The sequence below is a fragment of the Halictus rubicundus genome, chromosome 4, assembly GCF_050948215.1.
Source record: "Halictus rubicundus isolate RS-2024b chromosome 4, iyHalRubi1_principal, whole genome shotgun sequence".
NCBI lineage: Eukaryota > Metazoa > Arthropoda > Insecta > Hymenoptera > Halictidae > Halictus > Halictus rubicundus.
The window spans coordinates 9,875,212-9,888,288 of NC_135152.1; the positions used below are offsets into that span (position 1 = coordinate 9,875,212).

A 13,077-nucleotide genomic window follows, 5' to 3' on the forward strand; every position below is an offset into this window, starting at 1 on the left:
GGCAAAAAGTCTATTTTCATCCCCTAACCGAGGGATGATCGCTGCCGCAGCTGCATCCGTGGAGCGAGTCTCATCAAGGCCGACGGTCCGGATAGCTGGCATTAGCGTGCCGTCTCTGCGCAACATATTTGTATTTTCTCGGTAATTACGCGGATCCTCGTCGGTTCGATCATCGGTGAAGACGACACCGACGTCGGGGCGGGGGGTTCGAGGAGAGCAAGCAGATCGTCGCGCACGTCGGATCGGATCGTATCGGCGCGTCGCAGCTATACTCGTCGCCGCCGCCGCCGCCTATCGATAATTTAATTGGATCCTTTTGTCGAGCTCGACCGAGGACGAGCGTCGATGACAAGAAACGCGAGGCGTAAGCGCGAAACAGCGAGGCGGAGACGAAACGGAGCCACATGGGCTCGATAACGAGGAGGAAACGTGGCTGTTTGACGAGGACTCGTCAAAGCTGCGTACCCAATAGCTGCCAGCCTACTTCCCCAGATATTTTATGAGCTCCTCATTGTGTTTTGTTAATTGGATCCGGAGCACGTTTCCAACCGACTCGCGGTTCCACTTGCCGATCCGCCGCGCCGAGCCGCGCCGCCGCGACGATTAAAGCGATTCCGGTTGACGCCGCAACCACCGCCGCGCCGCGCCGCGCTCTGCCTTTCACCGGCAGTTTATCGAATCCCCGTCGATGGAGAATCGGATAAGCGTCAGCGCAGGAATCCAGATTGCTACCGAACCGGCGTTTAATTCGACGCTGCCAACCCCCCCCTCGACTTATTTGCCTGGAATTGATTCCGCGTGCGTGTCGCCGACGTGTCTTGTTCGACCCCGCCTCGAAACCGACACTTCCGAGGCGCTCCGTGTTTCCCGGTTTTGCTTTGCGAAGCGACACACGGAAGGGGTTCGAGCAGCTGTCTGCGTGCCCGTCGTTCGAGTATGCTTTTATTAGGTTCGCTCATAAATGATTGCGATTTTTCTTCGTGAATTTTAATCCCGTTCGCGTCCATACGACGGGGCTGACCCGTCTTCGCGTTTAAATGCCAAATTGGATTATGACGTGTCAGGTTCGCCCCGCGGTTTTTGAAGCTACTCATGACGTCCATCCTGACATAAATTTTTCATGAGACTATGTTTTGCTTTATGCTTCATCGTGTCTCGAGTGGAAAAAGTTCGTAGGGAAAATAGATCGTATACTCGACATTTCACGGAGGTAGTAAAATAATTCCCGTTTGCAAATGGTTAATCACTTTCCTCGCGAACATATCTATTCTAAGAAATCCAGATATCAAACTCTGACGTGCTTCAAGTAAAGCCGCTCGGATACAAGCAAACGCTGACGCAGCATCTTCCTTTCAAAGCTGTTTTGACCAATGAGAGATTTTGGACCTGTTCGGCCACGTGCAGAATGCGGTAACTCTTTTTCTCTGGCAGGCCTCGAGCGGGGAACAAATTCGCGATTAATTAAAAGGAAGCCTGGCCAGGGGTCAGCACGGCCAGGGGCACCGGTGATCGATTCAATTTATTTCGTGTCACGCTGCGCCGATCGAATTATCTCGGAGACGACAGGATTGTCTGACGCAGGTCCGGGCATTAGCAAATGGAACGATCAGGGTCTAAATCGGGGCCCCCGTTTAATCGGAACCTTATAAGCGGACGATAATCGAGATCAAAGGGTACGCGGGCAAAATTTTATTCGACGTTTCATCCAATTTGACCGGTCGAGCAGCCGCCGGTCCCGTTATTAGATCGGCCGGGCAAAAGCGCGAAACAATCCACTTAGTTCTGGACATGCGGGAAGCGTTGATGATCGACAAAGACGGGAGGTCGGGCGAACAAATCGGAGTCCTGTCCGCGGGGAACAGCGTTCGACGACGCGACGCGACGGCTAGTTTTTCACCGGGGGATGAAAATTCAATTCGTATTTCGACGAGGACCAACAGAGCCGAGATCCTGCGCGCACCGGAAACGGTAAAAACGGTGGACCGGACGGATAGAAGGACACGCGGAGGATCGCAATAAAATATTTATATCTCCATCTGCATTTTAAAAGCCGAGCGCGGTGCGCGGCTCCTGTTCGCGACACGGGCCGGCTTTTAATTGTGAAAGCACGGACAGCTCTCGCGCGTTATCGTTCCTCCTGTCCGGCGGTACATCGATTATAAATCTTCCTTCCGACGCGATTATCGCACTCTTTGGACGCGTGAAAACCGATTTAAAACGACGTCGCTCGCACCCCGCCGCGCCGCGTTTCAATTTTCCATATAACAGCGCGAGCTTTTCCACCCTCCGACCTCTTCTGCTCTTCTCTCTTCTCTTTTCTCTAATCTTTCTCCATCTCTCTCTCTCTCTCTTCTCTCTGTCACGCTCCTACGCCTCTGTTTTCAACCCCCGGGACGAGTAGCGTCTGGTTCAGACACAAGAAATACTTTATGCAAGCTCTTTTGTAATTTGATACAATGCCACCTGATTGAACCGAAATTGTGCGGCTTCTGTTGCCTCCGACAGTCTTGTGTTCCTCGAATCAGGCGATTCGAGCTTCCCAAGGACCCACAATGCTCCGCGATTTCGCGATCAGCTGATGGGCTCGCATAAAACGCGGTCAATCGAGCAGACGTGTGGAAGAACTAATCAGCTGAAATTGGGTTTTAGGTTAGGCAAAGATGAAACTTTCCTTCGTATAAATTCAATCAAAATAAATAAATTCATAACAATTTCAATAAGTCACGAATAATATAATCGTCTTCGTGAAAAATCACCTGTTGTAAAATCCGCAATCTGGTCGTAACTATTTTAAACTGATATTTGTACTTCTTCATGGTTTTTACAGCTTTTCATGAGCCATGTAGATCAGCAAAGATTTACGGTGTAGCCGCCATTTCCATTGTCCTCCTGGCGATATAGACAACATTTGACCGACAATTTCCAGTCGGGACAAACAGAGTTTGTCTTTTCCCGGTGCACAAAACGCGGCTAATATTTGTCCCCAAACAGTCGAGTATCTTTTCAGTAAATATCTCGCGGACCCGAGAGCTCTGTCTCCTAACAAGCAGCTGACTTTTGTTCCGCGTAATCGGAATCGGAATCAGACGGATGCCGGTCTACAAATGCTTCGCGTTATTCACATGTTTACAGACTGCATACGCGTGTACGGAACCGTAATACGCCGACAAGCTTTTCGAACGCGATAGCGTGGCGGGCTGGTTTCGTTTGCGCGATACTTTGTTTACAGGTTGACAAACGAAAATGCGATTGCTGTCGCGTGCGCACCTTTTCACAGCTATAGTCGAATCCGTTTTTGGCTCTAGATAAACTCTATTCACTCGAATAAAGCAGTTAGTGACACGTTTCAATTAATATTTTTGCCATCGTGCAAGTACTTGGCGTTCGCAGTCCGAAACGTTATTCTTCATAAACAAATTCATATCCTGGGAGTTTTGGAACAACCCAATAATTTACAATCGGTTAAAAATGTTTCAAGGACAATGGGAAATTACTTTATACATTGATAGTCCACGAAAATCCATGGAAGAATGTATAATAAAATAGAAAAGAATTAAATCCCTGGTGGACAATTTATTCGAATGGAATTGAAACAACGTTCGCAGTGCATTATCGATTGTCAGAGAGCTAGCGGGTTAATGAATGAATCTCAATAGAACATGAAAAATATATTCGAACATAGCAACCGGGTAGGTACAAAGTGCTTGAAAACAGATTGGAATCGAGACGCAGTTGAATAAAACGGTTTTCGTGTTTTTCAATTATTAAGGGAGAGCAGTCGAATGGGAAGATCAATAGACGATTGTTACTTTGTCTCGCAGCGACCCGCGTCGTTTATCTTATCAGAAAAGGATTGTTTCAGCCCGTCAAAGGGTCTCGAGGGAGCCTCTTGATTATTCGACGTAAAAGTCCGATTCATTTCCGTTGCCGGGCGCCGAGGGGCGAGAGGGGGGAACGAACTTGTGAAGAAGAAACTCGAAGAATCGCCGGGCGTTCGGGGCGAAGCCGGGCGCGATGATAAGCAAAGCAAAGCGAGGCTGAAAGGGGGTAGAAACGAGACGAAGAGGAAATGCGAGGATGTCTTTACTATTCCGAGCGTAATCCGAGACTTCGACAGACGCCGAACTTCCCCGCAAGTTTTGATTGCTTTCGCAATGAGCTTTGTTAAATGTTAAATAGGATGACGCGTTATTGGCTAACACGACGGTTATACCTTCCGACTACCCATTCTCCGGGGTCGATACTCGTTATTCGTGTTCCATTGAGCGGCTGCCTCCAATCAGGACAGGACCGGCTCGCGATCGAGCCACGAGGCATCTCCTCTGTCGGCAAATAATATCTCTTCTCGGCTGAATCAAACCGTATTTCCATCTGGCAGCGCCATACTTTTTCAATTTTCCCACCATCGACATCTCGGAGATTTGTCGCGCTGCTCGTGATTACTTGGAATTTTACACTTCACCCTGCTCTCGAGAGGTTCGTACAAATGTCACCTTATTGCCATCATAAGCTCACAAATGATTCGAGGAGACTCTCCAAACGATTCAGAAACTCTTTTCCAAAAACCACGTTTCAATCTGTTAAATTGGATTTTGTCGTATTTGCTTATAATATTTGTATTTGCATACAATATTCTTATATTGTACTTTGGACTATAAGCTTGTGCATTATAGTAAGTCAGATGGAAAATTCCACTAAAATAAAATTTAAAGTAATTCAAAACACTGTCGTCTAGTCGAATAAATGTAGGTAACGAAACATTGTACGAATCTCGGGGACATTCGAAGGAAATTTCGTTTCGAATCTCGATGTGCCACGTATTGTTTTCGAGAAGTTTCCGCATAAACTATCGAGCCTGTCTGATTGTACGGCTCGTGACTGCGTCCGACGAAAGGGAGGAAGTTGATAATGAAAGTAAATGGTTGCCGGGAGCAGATTTTGCTGAAAAAGAGTGATTGAAAGGGTGCGCGATGGAGGCAATTCGATCGGTTCGAGGAGCCACAGTGGATTCAATCAATTTAACCGGGGAAACCGGCTACTAGGGTATTATACTAGCCGTGAAAGCGTCAAGAAATCACGGATCATAATCCAACACCGTGTTCGCGTGACCCGAAACTTTTAATACTCGTGCCGAAGCGTAAAGCAAAGCAAACTTCAGCCGCCGCCGCCGCCGGCACGGCGTAATTCCAGCACTCATCGATTTCATAGTCAGAGGAAACGTTAGACTCCTCCTTCGAGAGCTGTTCAAACGTTATGACAGTACCTTCCGGTTCTCGTTTTCTTTGGCCTGACCGTTTACTGAAAGCGCACGGCGAAATTCGTCGATTTTTTTTTACGGAACGTTACAATCGCCGAGGATACTCTTTCCAAAAACACCCAATTCACCGGCAAAAAGCTTTAAACATTTCATCAACTATCACTTCTACATTTAACTAGAGTCTGCAATAAACACCACAGAATTTTTTCAGATTTTTTCGAAGCCCAGAACAATAGAAAATCCGGCTGAAGAATGAAAGACTCATCCTCAGGTTTGGACATTCATTTTTATTGTGACGTATCCAGACAAACAGAATTTGATTAAGATCTGTAGAACTCAAATGGGTTAAAACAGCATCCCCTATAGTACATTTAAAATGTCTAGTTTGACTTTCATTAATTCAATTATTCCGATTTTGTAAGAATCTCTGGGAATGATATTTGGCACGTGTTAAACAACTTTAAATATAATTTAAACAGGTTCAAACTTCTTTTACGAATTTTCTAAGAAATATGGAGGCTTTCCATAAACTCTGACGTCAGGTGTCAGATTTATCCTGAATTGAATTATACAAAATGACAAAAAGGAAAAAGGTATTCGAAGAGCTGAATAAAATAATGAGCTGAGTTTCCGCAAATTCGTCTACACTCCTAATTGATCTGTAGAAAATAATGAATACGAAAATTCAGCCGAAAAGTGTATAAAATTGTAGTGGTCGATTCGCAAGGGTAAATCGCGTACCGCGTTTAATGCTTGACACCGGGGGGAGTAACTCTTCTATCAGAAGGACGTTAAGCAAATATTAGACAACTGAAACAGGTCACTGACCCAAAGCTGATACCGCGGAGGATATTATTCGGTGGCGCAGGCGACCAGCTATTGGATCCCGAGATATTGGTTTAACACACAAAGGCGAACGTTATGGATTTTGGATGGCAGCCTTTGCCGGAGTCAAGTGACCTCGTATCGCATCCGAGAGAAATCGATGCCTCCTTTCAGAAGCGATATTCCTATATTTTTTTTTCTTCGCTGACCAGACCCCCCCCCCCCGCAATAGATGGGATCCTCCGAAAATAGGATGGTACATTTAACTTCGCGCCGGACCGATCGATACCCTCCGCAAACTTACATCTTGGACAATATAAGCCAACCCGATAGAATCGACAGCAGACACGAAATAAATCGAGCAAGGTACGTTTAAATGTTTAAATTTTGATAGAATGAATTTTTCGTTGAATTCGATACACCGTCGCGTGAAAATATTTGATCAGCCACGATCAGGCTGCGGATTTTGTGCGTATATTGTAACGATGAATTGGTAAAACATGAAACATTAAAAACAGCAGAAGAATTTAGGAATAATAATATATCATTTGCAATTTATTGGAATTATTAAAAGAAGAAATACATTTTTATTTAATCCTCTCGTTTCTTGCAATCGAATATTCTTAAAACCACAGCATGGCTAAAGCATGATTAAGAATCCGGAAGCGAGCATTGTTATAAACATGTCTCTACAAGCTTAATGTCTGTGCTACTTTATGAAACTATTGAATATTAAAGCGTGAAGATAAAACGTAAATTATTTTGGAAGTATACTTATGGTAAAAGCCCCGAGAATGTAATTCGTTGGTGGTCGAGGACCGCGTCGGCCATTTTGAGCGCCGCCACATTTACTCCATTATGCATACCTGTAAAAATACAGAATTCTTTTATTTTTCAGAGCCGTTACATATGGTACAGGGCGGGGCGAACATAAAATCTCGTCACCCATTCGCGGGGACGGACGCAACGTTATAAAATCGTAGGCACCGGCAACTGTCTGCCATTTAAACACTACGCGAATAATTAATTGCAGCCCGTTGGCCTGGTTCCGCGGAGGTCCACTCATCGTGCTTTTACGCCGAGACGACACGTGAGCGAACTCGCAATTTATTCGCCGTTTAACTGGCGTTGTAAAAACGAAAAGCTATGTTTACGCAAAGAGCCAGCCCCGAGAAGCAAACGACCTATCGCGAAGATTAAACAAACTGATCGAAAGGAGAGGATGTTTCAAAGGTGTTTAAAGATCGCGGAACAATGGCAATAAACGCCGTGAAATATACTTGTAACATAATTAATGTTGTTTAGCGTGCCTGCAAAAATGAAAATATTAAAGGAAATTCATTTATTCGAAAGAAGTATAAAAATTGTATTTTTCGAAACTGAGATCAAACTGGAACGAAGCTAAACGAATAAAGGATTAAAAAGAAATTTTAATGTAGAAACGTGAAAAATAAAAATTGAGAATATACGATGTTGTCAGACACGGTATTAAGGTCTCCCAGAAAATATTACGCAGCTTCAATTACCGTTGCGTTTCTTTGAAATCTTAAGGGAGGCCGAGGACGAAAATGTGACGTACTGAAAAATGTAGAATGAATTTTTCGACTCGAAATTACACACGTCTAGTAGATCTCACATTTTTTAAATATTCTATGTCGGGAACATCCTGCACACACGAGTGTGTAATTTCGGAGAGAGTATGACACCGCAGGACGTCATTCCCGACACGAATTTCCATAAAATTGTGGTCGCGCTCGTCTTGATCAAGAACACGTAAATTCACGGCTATGAAATGAATTTCGTTGAATTCGCCGGATTACGACTACTAAAATACGTATATCTGCACCGGCAAGGATCTCTGGTGAGCCCCTTAAAAATTCAAAGTTGTTACCGTGAACATCGAAATAAATGGTAAATGTTTTACCGGGCAGCCTGGAAAGACGAATGGAACGGAACTGTTCGACACGTAAATTCAATGTTGTTAACAAAACATACCACAAAATCATTAATTGAAAAGTTCACCTTTTAACCCTTAAGTGGGCCGTCAAGCTGTATTTTAAAAATGCAATGATTCAATTAAACTACATTTAAGAGTATATTTATATTTAATGGCAAGTAGAAATCCATAATTAGTTGTAGTATTAATAGTTACATGTTGAATAATTATTAGCATAAATTTGGGTGGGGCTCCAATCGGCTCCAATAGTTCACCGAAGAAATAAAACATTTGAAAATACTAAATAATTCCTTCAAATAACGTAATAAAGGACCAGCAGTTATAAACTGTACGTAGAAATATTGATTCAAGAGACCTGCATGGTATTCAAAGTACAAAAATTAATTAAAAATTTATTTGATTAAAATTCATTAATAATATGAAAAATCAACTATATTTTAAAATTTACTTTGCTCAAACTCATTAATAACTTGAAAAACCTTGAACTGAAATAATTAAAATTCATTTCAATAGAATTCATTTATAATATAAAGGAGAGAATTTATTTTTGCAGGTATATTATCTAAAATTTATTTTAAAGGAATAACGCAGCTCCGAAAGGAGACTTTAAGCAAATAAAGGGGATAGCCGGATGGTCGCGGTGGTCGCAATAAAAGTCAGATCACGTGTAATTACGTTTCGCGATCGGTAGCCTACCGATTGAAGAATGCCCCGAACTCAATAGAAATACCATTTCCGCAGTTCTCCCATTTATGGAACTTGAAACTTCCAGTCGCGGAAATCGAAGCTCTCGTCTCGCGGAGCTAGACTCTTCATCGCATTTCCGCGTGCAAGTGGCCCGGAAATGCGCGTTCGTCATTTTTCCATGTCGACGCGGGCGTCGATCGTTTAACGCCGCCTTCCGACGAAGAATACTCTCGATTCGACGTCGCGACGACAATTCCGTCGGCAGCCGGCAATATGCCATAAAATAGAACTGTAATAGCCGACGGAAAAACAGACTGGCTGGAAAACGAATGAAACCCGCGGACGAGTCTCGATTGGTCGTCAAACATGTGCCCGGCATGATCGTTTCCGCGAAAAAATTTATATTTTTACATTTGCTTCCCCGATTCCGCGACCGTGCAGGAAAATTCCACGAAAACACTGCTAATTTCTACGAACGTATGCAGTATGTTATCGTATACCTTGGACGGGAAGAATCAGTTTTAAAATAAAGGGAAACAACCAGTTTTCAGTTCACTGTTTCCTGTCTGTTATCGATCAAGATTTAAATTTGTTCCTCCGCTCGGTTTAAATATTTAACTGCTAGATAAACGGGACCCGTCAAAATGACGGATTCTAATATTTTTAATTTACGACTATTGAGATTGTAAAGATGCATACATGAGAAATTATTTAAGTTTTCTTTGGGTATATATTATTAACTAAATGGATGAAAATTACAAATTTGGGCAGCAGATTCTTGTTATTTTTATAAAGTAATGTAAAATAGTGACTTTTAGTGCCCCGTAAACCTAGTGTTAAATGGGAATCTCGACTAGTGCGTCCGACTATGGTCAACCAATTCTACTTCCTGCATACTTTAAGTATTTTTGTGAACGTAAAAAGTGGAAGGATTATTTCTTCAAGAATGTAGAAGTGTTCCTCAATCTCCGTTTCGGTGGAGAAAAATATTTGAAAAAATTTAGAAGATACGCGCTCCGAAGAGTTTGTTCTATATGGAACAGTGTCAGCTAGTGACTGCATCGAAACGGTTTAACTTTAGCACGCATCGACGAATAAATAAGGCAATGCTTGTATCAGTCCGTTTATACCAGTTCCAAGCCCCGTATGGTATAAGTCGGCATTATCGCGAGCAAAAGCAAGTTTAAGACGAGATCGACCGGCAGGATCGTTCTGGCACGGCTCAGAATCCCGTAAGCATTGCAGCGCACGAATAGTCGATTTCTTTGCGAGTCATCGTGAGACATCGGTCCCGGCGGGTTGGTTGCGGGGGTGGCTGGCCATACAAAGTTTGCCAAGAGGTGCATATTCCCATCGGGGGTGCACGAGCTCGAAGGCGGTACGGGAACCGAAAAATCGAAGGAACGGTTTTTAAGAGCGGCGCGCATGTGGATGTTACGTTGGATCGCGATGAACGCCATCCCCCTCTCCCTCCCCCACGGCCGTTTTCGTTGGTATTTAGTCCGTGTGCAGTCATTTGTGAATGGAGGAGAAAGCTGCTTGTATCGACTCGTTGCCGGTGCATTTCGCGCGGTAAAAGCACGCCGGAGTGCATCGAACGTTAGTTGCGCCCCCTCCCCCGCAGCTTTTAAAGTTAAAGCGGTTTCCAGCAAAAAACACACGCCCCCCCCCCCGAGTACGTATTAATTTGAAGCTCTGTGTGTCCAGTGTGCTTCGAATGTTTTCCCCCGGTTAGACGACTGCACCCTCGCGCCGAGGGTGGAAAGGGTTGCTCTGAACGGCGAATAATGCCCGATTATTTCCACCGAGCTTTAAACTCCGAACTCCCGATAACCACGATCGATACCAACAGGTGTAACCTGCTTCCCCATCGACGAGAACCAAATAGATTTCGAACGGGGTGCATCCTGCCGCGAACTTCGCCCTCGGCGCTTCTCGCACCGATTCGTCCACTGTTCTGAGGACCGGTTTTCTGTTTTTCACAATTCCAGCTGCTTCTTCCCAAAAACACGTACTTCGTTTTACTACCTCGACCTGTTTGCCGCTTGTTGTGCACGTAACTGCGCTGAATACAGTGGATTCTCGATATATGTCAACAACACGGGTCTTGTCAGCGTCGTGTATCGTGCAGGAGACGTACCCGATCCGTGTTATGTTTACTCGGTGTCCGAGGCCTCTTGAGCTTCGGGACCCCTCAAGGGGTATACCCCGCGGTAGTGGAAACAAATCCACGACGTTTATCATCCAGGCTTTGGCGACATATATAGAGAAATCACTTTACTACCCTAAATAACCCGTTTCTCGACTGGTAAACGATTTGAGCAAATATAGATTTTTGTGGACTGATAGCAAAATATTGTTTTTATTAAGGATCGTATTGTGCCTTCAAAGAAGACTTTACACTTTTTTAAAAGCATTTTTTGTCTGCTGTTCAATAAGCCGCTTCCCTCGTCCATACTCTTTCCTTCAGACATATAATTTAGAAAATTCGATTGCTAATCGATAGTGGATGCACGTATACTTATGCTAAGCGGAAGGACATCGAACGGTGTCGTTTCAAATTCAATATGCACCGATCAAAAACAATTACACGCCGTCGTGTCTTTAATCAGTGAGCAACGAAAGGGACACGGAGTATTCGCCGCATAAAATCGCAATAAGGAATATTAATGAGCGTGCAGAGGCTGCTCGGCCTACATCGTGCGACGATATCGCAGACACGGTTCAATTTGAAAATTCACTATCCGTCTCGGAATCGACATAGCCGAGATCGTATCCAGCGGTGTATTAAAATTTCATGAGCCTCTAATAACGGTCTAATGCCGGAAAACGGCCGGCAGGATCGTGTCGAAACAGAAACTAGAAAGAAACAGACGGTTCTTCGTGCTTCTCTGTCGTTGAAATGCCAGCCATTGCAAATGACATTTGCAATTAGCGTACCGGCGCGATTCCGTCACGCGTGACTCGCTTCGGTCGCAAACGAGAGATAGATAAAAAATGAGAAAAGTTCAAGCAAATGCGTTTCGTCCGAGCAAAAAGGTATAGAATGATTACGTAATTCGCGAATCGCTGTTCCAGCGTAAAACTAGTAACACGCGTCCGTCATTAGACCGTGCAAAAGAAGACTCGCATTAACCCTCCGTAGGCTATGCCGGAGTCATTAGTGACATGTCGGCCGGTGGGGACAATCAATATGTACGATTTTATTTTCCGATATAAGCGGACGCTTTTTATCTCGAAATAAGAAAATCGTTATCCCCTCTTCTCCTTTTTCTTCATCCGAAATACGACGAAAACCGGTCCCGAGCGATCGCCGGAAAAAATGTGGGAAAAATTTGTGGCGCGAGATAGAAATTCGCTAAAAATCGATTGCGGACATTTCGGTGACAGTGAAAACCGCCGGTACTTGGCTAAATACGTATAAATCGGTAACTATGGTAACACGGAGTGGCCACTGCAGCGTGGGGGATGAGAAAAAAAGGCACACAATGTGCTCGAATAACACGGTTGTTCGACCGTAGCCCGGAGCATTTAAATCAATCGCAATGTTTCGATCGTGTCCGGGACTGGTTTCCAGCTATAAAGCAAGGTAAACATCGCTTAATGCGTCCGCGCGATACACGTCGAGCGATTATGTGACTGCCGCGCGGATTATTTACTCTGCCGTGCCGATAGAAAAATCGTGTCGGCCGATAAAGCGCGGATTTGCGATCGCGACCGACTTTATAGCGGGCGTAATGTCATAACAGCACAGAACCGGACCCGCGCTTTTTCCGCCGTTTAGCCGTGTAACCGTCGGACGAGGCTTTTTTTTTTTTGTTCCGGGTGGAGTTTATTTTTTCGGCGAATTCTCGCGGCCAATCGGATCGCGCGCAACCGACACGGATAATATTATTTCGTCGATCGGGCCAGGTAAAAACGATTTTGGCGACAATGACGATTCGATTGTTGATCGAAAACAAACGGCGTCCCTATCCTCGACCGGGCTAACAGGCGGCAGCAAATGGCAACTGATTTTCGAGCGTCACACCCCTGCCACGCGAAAAGCACCAGTCGCGAAATTATGATGCAACTGGATCCTGCATCGTTGCCGATGATTTTCGGACGCTCGACGCTTGTGCGCCAAATAATTTAGTTTAGGCGACGTCGATGAAAATTCTATTCTCAGGCCTGTCGAAGACGGCGATTTTACGTATTCTGGAAGATAATTTATTCACAAATAAAATTTATTATGTATAATGTATGTACTGTCTGCTGTAACAATACCGCTGATTGTCATGTCCCCTGAACAGACTTGTAACTTTGATAGTTTTATAGCTTCAGTAATGGAAATTCTAGTACATATTTTTGA

At 44.4% G+C, this 13,077-nt stretch overlaps 1 protein-coding gene and 1 long non-coding RNA gene across 5 annotated transcripts in view; both read right to left on the bottom strand.

The window, feature by feature from the left end:
• Window positions 1-13,077, bottom strand: part of Fas3 (fasciclin 3) — a 478,993-nt gene that overhangs the window by 152,533 nt on the left and 313,383 nt on the right. The gene's annotated exons all lie outside the window — the stretch shown is intronic.
• The window catches only part of LOC143353365 (uncharacterized), a 235,537-nt gene continuing 229,001 nt past the window's right edge, over window positions 6,542-13,077 (bottom strand). For both annotated transcript variants that reach the window (XR_013082116.1, XR_013082117.1), the window contains exon 5: window positions 6,542-6,948. This is a non-coding gene — a long non-coding RNA (uncharacterized LOC143353365). The remainder of the gene's footprint in view (window positions 6,949-13,077) is intronic.